The sequence below is a fragment of the Penaeus chinensis genome, chromosome 7 (assembly GCF_019202785.1).
Source record: "Penaeus chinensis breed Huanghai No. 1 chromosome 7, ASM1920278v2, whole genome shotgun sequence".
Taxonomy (NCBI): Eukaryota; Metazoa; Arthropoda; class Malacostraca; order Decapoda; family Penaeidae; genus Penaeus; species Penaeus chinensis.
In genome coordinates, this window is record NC_061825.1 from 25473248 (window position 1) to 25485747 (window position 12500).

The following is a 12500-nucleotide window of genomic DNA, read 5'->3' on the forward strand; positions in this document are numbered from 1 at the left end:
ATATATAAATGTTTGTTATGTTTTATTGCAATAAATAAATAAAATATGAAATCTAATTCGATTAATGTTTGTTCGGAGAAAAAGCAAAATCCAAAATCTAAATATTACTACAGCAATATTTGTGAAGTGGCTTCAGCTTTGCTTACAAGAAGTAACTTCTCTACCTTGTAAAGCATACGAAAAAATAATCAGTCCAAAGACACAGGTTGGGCCACTGAGATGTACGTGATAAAGGACCTTAAATCTGCAAGAGGAAACAGCTTCTTGTAGAAAAAGGAAGAAGTGCCAGAACAGCAGGGTGATTTCCAAACAGATTGATGGGTAAGCACTGAGTAATAAAGTAATGAAGCCTAACTAGTCGCGTAAGTGGAGGGAGCTCTGGAAAATGTTGACAATAGACTGAGATCCTGATATCCACAATGAAAAGGGATATCCACTGTGTGGATGTTTTGACATCTAAATATCAGGAGTGAAATAAGCTTATGGATTGTTGATTGTTGAATAAATTTACCATGATATATATGTACGTAGATATGACTCCGGAGCACATTTCATTGTCCACCTTCATAGTTTATAAAGGAGTCGTCTTTCTAGAAATGGAAATACCCTTCATGACAATATATAAAATGCGTTATGGCATTATTCCAGCTTTCACAGCATCAGGCTATCAACTTTTTTTCAGCAAAAGATACGCGACAGTAGATTAGAATCAAGTTCATCTTACTTGAATGATCAGGTTTTTATACTAACTGCCCTGTTCTAAATATTTGCATGTTTATAAGGATGGTAAATAGTAATAACTTAATAGTTTTGAAATCTTGTAATTATTATAAATAATATACATTTACTGTGAGTTACCTTAGTCTTGGCCTGCATAACAAGCAAAGATTGGGCACGACTGGCCTACGGTCAGAATAAAAGATCCCGGGTTTTATGCTTTGTCATAGATATTTCTCATGGTAATATTTACAGTGCTAGATCTGAAAAAAAAAAAAAAAAAAACATTTGCAAAGGTCTGCATTAAGAGAGACCCTGTCGCAAACTGACCCCACGAGGTCAGCGTAAAGAGCCCTGAGCCGGCATGAACGAAGCACGGTGAACTTCCTGACACAAAACTGGGGAAGAGGTTAATGAGGGAGACATTGATTACTAACGGACAGACTCGGTTAGCGGATCGATTTTTCGATAATTAATTTTAATAGACTTGGTTAATAGGAAAAGAGGTGCTTATATGATTACACGATTGTGGTATGTGACCTCTTGGAAAATATACCCTTAGCTTTCTGTTATATGCAATTTTCAAACGGGCGAGTAAAATGTTTTCATGAATAATCCTAAAGTTTATTTCAAATCACTGCAGCCAGCAAGAATTTGCAGTCACAGCATAGCTAGATTAGTATCTGAAATGTATAAAATACAGTTTCCTTTCTTTTAGATGTTAACATAAAAATTGGGAACAATTCATACCTACGTATTATTCTATTTGCCTAACCACAACTTTTTTGTAAATATTCCTTAATATATCCTTTTCAAAGTGCGGAAAATACATTTTCTTGTATACTTGACAACAAAATTATGAATGTATCCTATCCACCTTTTGTTGAATGCAGGATCAACTATATTCACTTTTACACGAACTATTTCGTTTCGTATTGAAAATCCTTTACACAACGAATTCTTCTTACCGTCTTTAAAGCTCCATATTACATGTTGAAGTGACGATTCAGTAACCACCTCATGGAAACTCAAATGTCACTCTAATTTCTGTCTTTTTAGTGTGAGAGTACACCCTAGGAGCAGTCTGTACTTTACCACCTTCGCACTCACTGACCACTGACTACCCGGCACTCTTGCCAAGCCCGCCTACCCGCACGCGCTCACAATGCCTGCACTGCGAACCATGGTTTCACATTTCGTATGATATGGATAATTCATTTCATAGCTCTTTGTATTTCCTTTAGTGTACCGTATTAAAGATTTCGTGCAATGACCACAGGGGAAGGATATACAACAACTTTGGAAACGTACGCCTGGCAGCGCAGATCGTCAACGCGTCCACTGGTTGTCAAGGTAACACTGCTCACCAACATGTCGTAACGAGGCAGTGTCTTGAATAAATAATAAACCACCTTAGAATGCTTATGGCAAAAATAAAGAGTATGCATCAAGACGTCAATTAGCCTACAAGATCATAGTATTTCATAAAAGTGTTCTGCACTTAGATATGAGGCTATATCTAAAAGGCTATAAAAAATAGGGTATATCCAAAGTGGTGATCTCCGCGAAATGCATATCTACATTTGGATAAATATGACTACTGTTAGTACATAAAAGGAATATATATGTATATATATGTATATATATATGTATGTATGCATGTATATATGTGTATATTTGTGTATATATGTATATATGTATATGTATATATATATAAATATATATATACATATATATATGTGTGTGTGTGTGTGTGTGTGTATGTATGTGTGTGTGTATGCATATATATATATATATATATATATATATATATATATATATATATATACTGCATAGATGTGTATATATATACTTTATATACATATACACATATATATTGTATATCTTGTGTGTGTGTATATATATATATATATATATATATATATATATATATATATGTGTGTGTGTGTGTGTGTGTGTGTGTGTGTATATATACACTTTATATATATATGTATATATATATATATATATATTTATATATACATATATATGTGTATATGTGTGTGTGTGTGTTTATAAGAAAATTTCTGAAACACTATCTCAACTATATTGTTTCTCTGTAGGATCACAGATTTCACGAAATTAACCTGCAGAATTGAATTACAGCTTTCTTCTCATTTTCGCATCGGTGAAAGGTCCGCACAAAAAATACATATGACTGCATCATCATTACCTTTTTCCCATATGTGAGTTATTTGATACTTGAGTAAATTAGTGAATCATGGTGCACCTGACCGTAGACTTATAGGCCGATGGCACTCTTACAGCTACTTTATTCTTATGTGTTTTTAATGCTTAGCGAACGAGAAAAGCGGCATTTTCCCGTCAGGACAATAGGGTAAATGTCTACAGCAAGTTGCATATACGCGCCCATGTGTTAGTGGCTTAAATAATTCACGATCATTTACTTTTATGACCCATCGTCGTACTAATAAAAAAAAAAAGCTATACTCCATTTCAGAGTATATAATAGACCGGTAAGCTCCTTCAGCAGCAGTTAAATATTATCAAGTATCTCTTAACAAGAATAATAATTTTCATGGATGTGTGCCAGTAATAACAAGCTCTGAGAACGGCTGTCGTGTGTATATATGTATATATATATATATATATATGTGTGTGTGTGTGTGTGTGTGTGTGTGTGTGTGTGTGTGTGTGTGTGAGTATGTTTATATATACATATATGTATATATATATATATATATATATATATATATATACATTTATATATGTATGTATGTTTATGTATATATATATATATATATATATATATATATATATATATATATACACATATCACCAGCACGATCTTCCAGCAAGCAGACAAGTTCAAAAACACGTGGATGCAGCCTCGATCAGGGCAGTGGCACATGCTGGACTATGCTAGTGCGCCAAAAATATCACTGAGATATTCACATCACACGCTGCATGAGAGGAGCAGACTGCTGGTCCGATCATCGCAAGGTGAGCAAGGTGAACATTCCGATAGCCTGGAAAAAGAAGACGGCTAGGAATAAGTTCCTCCCCTGAACACTGATCTCCAACAAGGAAGCGCTACAGCAGGGAATTCAGGAATCCCTGTCCAACCGGCAGCAAGAAGAAACAAGACTACCAGCAGGCGAGGCAACTTATCCTGCAGAACTGCGGAAGATGAAGAACGACTGATGGATAAAGAAGACATCTGGTTCAACCCCTGTAAGATCTGACCCTCATGACCGAGAAAACAGACATCTTTGCACGCTGGGCAATGCATTTCAGCAGTATCCTGAACAGAGAGTCGACCATTTCTGAAGAGGCGATTGCATCATTGCCACAACTACCAGTGAAGGAATCGATGGCAGACCCCCAACCAGTGTCGAGGTTCCCAAAGCTCTGAGGCAGACAACACCTGGAAAGGCACCTAGAAGCATATGAAATTCCTGCCGACATTATAAGAACGGAGGTGACATGCCCCTGGAGCAAATGACCTCCCTGTTTAGGTCCATCTGGGCAGCGGGGAACGCCCCACAAGATTTCAAGGTTGCATCCATAGTGTACAACTATAAAAGGAAGGGAGACAAGACATCCTGTGACAACCATCGTGGTATATCCCTTTTATCCGTCGCTGGGAAGATTCTCGCCAGGCTCATCCTCGACAAACTCATCACTCGCATCGCTGAGACCATCGTCCCTGAATCACTGGGTGGATTTCGCGCAGGCGGGAGCACCGGCGACAGGGTTTTTGCTGTCCGTCAGCTACAGGAGAAATGCGGGGAGCAGAATCAGGAGCTCCGATCGCTGTTTGTAGATCTCACCAAGGCCTTTCATACCGTGAACCGGGACGGCCTGTGGAAGATTCTGCAAAATAGTCAGGGTGTCCAGACAAGCTCACAGAGCTGATCGCCTCCTTCCATGATGACATGCAAGCAAGAGTCCAAGAGAACTCGTATCCTTTCCAGGTGAGCAACGAAGTGAAGCAAGGCTATGTTCTCGGCCCTACCTTGTTCCTCCTTTTGTTTGCAGCGATATTCCTTGACGGCCTCAGTGACTGTGATAGAGGAGTGTACATCCATTGATGGGAAACTTTTCAACCTGCGAGGACTCCAAGCCAAGACCAAAGTGCTCGAGGCTATCCTACATGAGTTCGTCTTCGCAGACGACTGCGCGCTGGGTGCACACTCCCACGAAGACATGCAGTACATGACGGATTGCTTAGCAACTGCCTGCAGACGATTCGGCCTGACGATCAGCCTTGGAAAGACTGAAGCCATGTTCCAGACCTCACCATCACAGACTACCAACATACCACCACCTCCTCCCATCGTCATCAACCACACAGAGATCAAGACTATGGACAAGTTTTGTTACCTGGGCAGTGCCTCTACAAGCAGCGGGTCTCTGGATCTCTGAGGTTATGCGGCGTATTTGAAAGGCAAGTACGACCTTCGGCCGACTGACGAAGTTACTGTGGCAAGACCACGGCATCTCCACCAAGACTGCCGTGTACAGAGATGTGGTACTGAGTGCACTTCTCTCCTGTTGCGAGACATAAACCAACAGCTGGAGCAGTTTCATCAACGATGTCTGCGGAAGATCTGCGCAGGTCCTGTGGAAATGCAACCTCACCAGCATTGTGCTTGAACATCAAGTGCCAGCTGAGATGCACAGGACACATTGCCTGCATGGAAAACAACAGAATCCCGACAATGCTGCTGTACGGACAGCTGAAGCTCAAGACGTAAACTCTGAAGGCGAGCCTGAAAAACTGCAACATCGATGTGAACCCCTGGGAAGTACCTGCCCATGACAGAGCTCTTTGGAAACACCACACAAGGCACAAGGGCTTTAGAAGCCAACAGGGCAGCTGCCATTCATGAAAAGAGAGCTGTATCTGCATCCGTTCATGTGTGTGTGTGTGTGCACACACACACACACACACACACACACACACACACACACACACACACACACACACACACACACACACACACACACACACACACACACACTCAGATATATATATATATATATATATATATATATATATATATATATATATATATATACACACAGAGAAGTGTATCGATGCACAGAATTGTCGATACTTGAAAAGCGATTCTGAAACGCATTCTTCGTAGATAATTGAAGCGATAACAATACCAATATATGTATCGCTGATACTTAACTTTAAGAAAATATCCCAACAGGTATATAAATATTTTATTTGACTGTATCATCCACCGCAAACTCTAACCAACAAAAAAATATTTTCAAACTTTTGTATCATGCGTTGTTATTTTGATGTAATATAGATTACCATGTAATTTCATCAGAAAAAAACAAAATATAGATGACTTCTACATCACAATAACAATAGTTGCATTTGCAAGTGGCAAGTGCGTTCATGGTCTTTTATGACCAAGGAAAAGATGAGATGGTCCGTTGCCTTTTTCACATATCTTGAGCGCTATTGTCGACAGAGTCAGCGAGAGAGAGGACAAAAACACGTACACGCAGTCAGATAGAGAGAGAGAGAGAGAGAGAGAGAGAGAGAGAGAGAGAGAGAGAGAGAGAGAGAGAGAGAGAGAGAGAGAGAGAGAGAGAGAGAGAGAGAGAGAGAGAGAGAGAGAGAGAGAGAGAGAGATAGAGAGAGAGAGAGAGAGAGAGAGAGAGAGAGAGAGAGAGAGACAGAGAGAGAGAGAGACGATCGAGAAAGAAAGAAATTTGCAGGTGCCTACAACGCAAACCATAAGCCCGCAAATGCCACTGACGGAATGCGTGCAGCAAGTGAGTGCCACGGAACTGTTGCATTGGGACGAAACGCAGTCCTCCAGAAGCCCTTGTGAAAGCGAGATACTAAGAGAGATACAAACACACACACACATATATGAATGTGTGTATGTGCGTGTGTGTGTGTGTGTGTGTGTGTGTGTGTGTGTGTGTGTGTGTGTGTGTGTGTGTGTGTGTGTGTGTATGTGTGTATGTGTGTATGTGTGTATGTGTGTGTGTGTGTGTGTGTGTATGTGTGTATGTGTGTATGTGTGTGTGTGTGTGTGTGTGTGTGTGTGTGTGTGTGTGTGTGTGTGTGTGTGTGTGTGTGTATAAATGCATGTGCATGTCTATTTTTTTTTACATATATATATATATATTTATATATATATGTACGTATATATATATATATATATATATATATATATATATATGTATGTATATATATATATATATATATATATGTACGTATATATATATATAGTATATATATATATATATATAAATGTATGTATATATATATATATGTACGTATAGATATATATATATATATATATATATATATATATATATTGTCATGTTCACACCACACTCCAGCAGTCAGGCAATGAAAATTAAAAAGTTTTCATTAAATATTTAAATTTGTCATTGAGTATATTGCAACTGGTGTGTTTTGTACCACAGTTTTTCCCCATCCTTTTATATTTTGTGCTAAAGAGTGCATGCTGGAACAGAACCAGATACCCATTTTTTAAAATTCATTCAAAATTATTATGATAACTGTTTCTAAAATCTGTATAATGTTATATGGGTAAGGTATAATCAATCCTTGGAAAACTATTAGAAGGTTCTTTATAAAAAGGCCAACCTTTCAGGGCACTAAGAAGGAGGAGGCTTGAGTAATGTCCGGAGAGGAATTGGGATAATTACTGTAGTATTCATATTGTATTTCATTTATTTTCTCTAAAAGTTAGAGAAGGCTTATACAGTGGATGCATAGTATAGGTCCACATTCATAGGAAAAAATCTGTTTCCCCTCTAAAATACTGCAAAATTGTTGTAGGAGGGTGTCCAGCTATTTCATCTTTCGACCAGTATGTACTCAGGGTGGTTGCTTGTAGTGTGACTTCCTCCAGTATCACATGAAGGCATTCTTGAGGAGAGCCGTTGGTCCAGTTTGATGAAGAAGGAAAGTATTGAGATGGCAGACAGAGAAAGTAAAGGAAGAGAAGTCCAGAGCTAAAAGGCATTTTTAAAAGAGGGGTGGGAGTTGAAAAGCTTGCTAACTGGATGCAAAATTCGACACTGCAAGAGGCAGAAGAATCAAATCAATAATTCATGATGTATATGACATATGAAGCTCCTGGCATGTATAAATGTGGATACCAGTGTTGTAATGGAAGGAAACGAATTAGTGAAAGGTGAAGTACAAAAGGCTGGTGAAATCAGAGAGTGAAAGGAGCAAAGGGAAAAGAAAGCCTGTATGAAGAAATGATGTGTAGGATCATGATAAGCATACACATATGCAGACGTCATGCACACATCATCCTGGGTATGACACTGTACAAAGTAAATGTGAAAGAGTATTTTTGTTTATGTCATTTTGGTTCAGTATAAGAATTTACTTCAAGTTGTTTTACACCCAAAATTAGCATAATTGTTAGTTATGTTGTGAGTATTTGTTAAAAAATACTATTCTGTGCTTTCCCAAAAGAAGCAAACAGGATAATTGAAGGTGAAAACTGTGGAATAGTATTGAACTTGTTTAATAATTCTTACTTATTTTCTCACCATTTCAGTAGTGATGAAGCAAACAAAAATAAGAGGTCTCTTATTGAGATTTTTAGACTAATATTCACACTGCCTATTTTTATAGAATGTGATAATTCCACATTATGAAAAAAAACACCTTCCTTTGATCTCTAGTAGTGGAAACTTGCCCTTGTTTATCTGTTGTTAGTAGTACCAATTTATGAAATTTATGTCATCAACAAAAATAAAAGTCATTTTAGATATTTCTAAATGTATATCAGATTAATAATTGATGTCATAGCTAACATAATTCTGTATAATCAAGTGTACATACTTTAATGTATCACAAAATAGGCTGCCCAAAAATATGTATATTGCAAGTATTAGTGGTTGATAATAATTCAAAACTATTTGAGTTATTACTCTGTGTTCACTGAAATTTTAGTTTCTTAATTTTGTTTGTACACAAATGGCTCTATCACTCCTAGTCAACAAGAAGTCAGGTACTAGGCTTACCATATTTCTTAAATTTTCAGAAAGAAAAAAATATATTTTTATTACTGTTAACAATGTCATAACAATAACATTGTCAATAATAATGATAATGTTAACAATGATAACAATAGTATTAGAATTTTTCTGAAAACAATTCAAGGGTAAACAGGTAGCCCTCCAATTAGACTCCTCGATGACTAAGTGCTTGTGAAGCCATCTATGCACAAACAAAGCTGGCAAAACAACAAGACTACAGCAGACAGAACAAGTACCCTGTGCCAATGGCGAGTAGCAGTGCATGGAAACAGGAGTAAAATTTACTGTTGCATTCACTTTCTCTGCAAAGTATTTTCACTGTGAACAGAAATTAAGTTTTGATAATACATTTTCTCTTTTCAACACTGATATCCATTGGCCATAAAAAAAACTTTCTTCAACCTTCATTCATCCTGCATTCCTTATTTTATGCAATAATAAATCTATAATTATTGCACCTAACATTATGTGTATTAAAACATGAAAATACAAGCATCTTAATAAGTGTAATTAATTATTCTCTTCATCATATCAGCATAGGCAAATATAATTTCAAACTGGAATATAATATGCATTGCTAGTTTTTCAATACACAAAACAAAGGATATGACAAAAACAAAAATACTTTTAGATTTTAATCTGTTAACATAATATTCTCTTCTAATAAATCATAATAATTAAACTCTTACTATAGAGAGGTAATGTATTTTGTATAGTCATAGAAACCTGGTTTACACATAAATAAATATATAATAACATGCCACATTATACATAAGTAGCCATTGCATTGCCTTAATCATATTTTCTAAAACACTACTAAAAATCATTAAATGGGTCCTCATACATATACTATGTTGCACTGTGAACACCATCTAAATGTTTCATCAGCCATGTTAAAAATCTAAATCATGTTGACTAGCTGACATACCTATGTGTGAAAGATGTTCTCATATTATTGTGTCTGTTCCCAAAGCACAGACTCTGAAATAAAACAGCAGTTATGATTGGCATTGGATTCAGACATTAGCCTTGACCTAAGCTCATGCAGTAAATAAGCATCTCAGCTAGAGTCTAAAAGGTTCACAGATAGATAATGTGATTTTTTGCATATCCCAGGTAATTAATTTCTTTCTCTGTCATATTTTGAAAATAACATAACTGATTTCTATTAACTTTGGAACAATTATTTAAAAAAAAAAACAGCATTAGTTTTACTCTATCCATTTGTGTTTTGTTAAACACAATATCTAAAAAAAAAAAAAAAAAAAAAAAAAAAAAAAAAAAAAAATATTTGAGACCTTTTGAATGCAGAAACATGACATAAATTGGTTCAGTCAGCTCCTACATATTGCAAAGAGTATGATTACACAATTTTATTTTTCAAATAAAAGATGAGTTCTGCAAGTAAGTGATGATTAAGTATGCCAATAGTAAATTGATGCCATGTAAAAATACTATCCCTGGTTCATATAAATTATATCATGTTACGAATTCTCTTAATTACAAACTTAGTATTGATAACAGACACTGAACATTTGCTAACTGATGAAACTTCTAAATAAAAGAGCCATTAATAAAATATTCATAATTATAGGTTGATCAACTAGTTTTTCATAAATTTTCAGTTTCAAAATGATGACTTGGAGATTTATTTTCTAGATGAAAGATACTAATATACAATTAATTTCATCTTAAAAAACACTTTGGACTATACATCATCAAACTACAATGAGGTAAAAATGTAAGATATTAAGAAAAAAAAAAGGGGTTTGATAAGATAAAACATGACATGTTTAAGCAAAACTAATGCCATCTTTTTATTAAATAACCCTGAATTAAGTCAAAATCAGCTAATAATATATCATTGAATAAATAAATAAAAGTATGTATATATTTTGAAGCTGCAATGTAATAATTACAGTGTATACATATTTGTGCCTAAGTAGTTATTAAGGCTTATATGCATAAATGTATTAACAAAAAAATCACCAAGTTTACCACAAGGATACTCTTATTTATACTGTGGAACTTGATATATTTTATATGATTAGCATAGATAACATGATAATTTTGGTAATCAATGTTATATTATTAAGATTATGAACTATTAAATCTTTTCAAGAAATGTTCTTATAAGGATTGTTGACATTTACTGCACTATATCAATATTAGTAACAACAATAATGATGATGACAAAACTGGAAGTCATGTCACTGATCATACCAAATTACATCTTGGTACTCAATATCTCAAAGAAAAAAGGAAAACTATATACTATCTCTTGACTTAACTAATGAGATCAGTCTATAGGCTCTCAGGTCTTCTCATTAAGTTTCTCTAGCTAAGAATCATGGTATTTCTGTCAAATATTGACACATTTTCTGTTCATAGCCATGGAAGAGCAGTATTTGAAAAAATGACTAGCATTTACAGCAAGATGGATACTCAACATTTACTCATATATAAGCTGCCTTCCTTTGTAAGGCTACACTTTTTTGCATGTTATAATGCAAAGGAGCCTGGTTTGCTAACCTAGGCTTGACTGCAATAGTAAATAACCACATATACATTCATACTCTACAACACATCCAGGAAGTAAAAAGAAATTTAAAAGGCAAATTTCATATCTCTTTCACATATTCAACTCTACTAAATAAAGATATTCTGAGCATGCAGAACAACATAGTAAATGCATACCATACAATTAGGTATATCTTAAAGTTAAGTACAAAATTGAAAACCATAATTTGCAAGTTTGCAGAACAATGATTGTAAGAATTTGTATGATCTAATTTTAATCTCAAATAAGTTACTTAAATGTGACCTTACTATCTTTAACTCTCCCTACATTTATGGAAATCCTCCAAACAAAATGTGATTTTCTTAACTAAAACAATGTTAAACTTTTTCATTACTTTTTGTCATAACAGGGAATACAATTTTCCTTACACTTTTTTTATTACAAATATTTTTTTTAATACATATCAGATTTCTGTCCAAAACAAAATGTAAATACACAATTATGGTTGCATAAAAAAAAAAAAAAAAGTTTTATTACATGCCACTAAACAGTTTGGATACAAGAAATCCACCGTGTCAGTGTCATGGGTTCTGGCATAAAAAAAAAATTAGTTTGCAAACTTTTGAAAAGATTGTTGGATTGAATTTATATTTGAAAAAAAAAGTAAATTAAAGTAGCTCAAGATTGATTTCTGTTATAGTCCAATAATTTTTTGATGAACTATGACACTGACACACTGACTACAGTCCTGAGTATCTCTGATGATACACTGTAGTGGTTGAGATTGCTCACACGAAATCTCATGTATTTTCTTCAATGATACTTCTTTAACCCTACTTTTTTACGTTTTGGTGGGGAGGGGGGATTTCAGGGGAGAGAGAAAAGGCAGTTCATATGTGAGTAAAAATGGCAGCCACCTGCAATTCAAGAATATGGTCCCAGGGTGCCTTGAGCACAGTTCAGATTCAAGACAGTGGCTGACTTAGCTAACACGGATGGACTTCAAAAACAATGTTCTCATTTGGCTCTGAAAATTTTACTTTTCACAGTGTGTGTGTGTGTGTGTGTGTGTGTGTGTGTGTGTGTGTGTGTGTGTGTGTGTGTGTGTGTGTGTGTGTGTGTGTGTGTGTGTGTGTGTGTGTGTGTGTGTGGTTGTGTGTGTGGTTGTGTGTGTGTGTGTGTGTGTGTGTGT

At 35.5% G+C, this 12500-nt stretch overlaps 1 protein-coding gene across 1 annotated transcript in view; it reads right to left on the bottom strand.

Moving 5' to 3' along the window:
* The window catches only part of LOC125026922 (inversin-like), a 130320-nt gene extending 128516 nt beyond the window's left edge, over positions 1-1804 (bottom strand). Inside the window, exon 1 of the mRNA XM_047615526.1 lies at positions 1686-1804. The gene's annotated coding sequence lies outside the window, so the exon portion shown is untranslated. The remainder of the gene's footprint in view (positions 1-1685) is intronic.
* Between the last annotated feature and the right edge of the window lie 10696 nt (positions 1805-12500).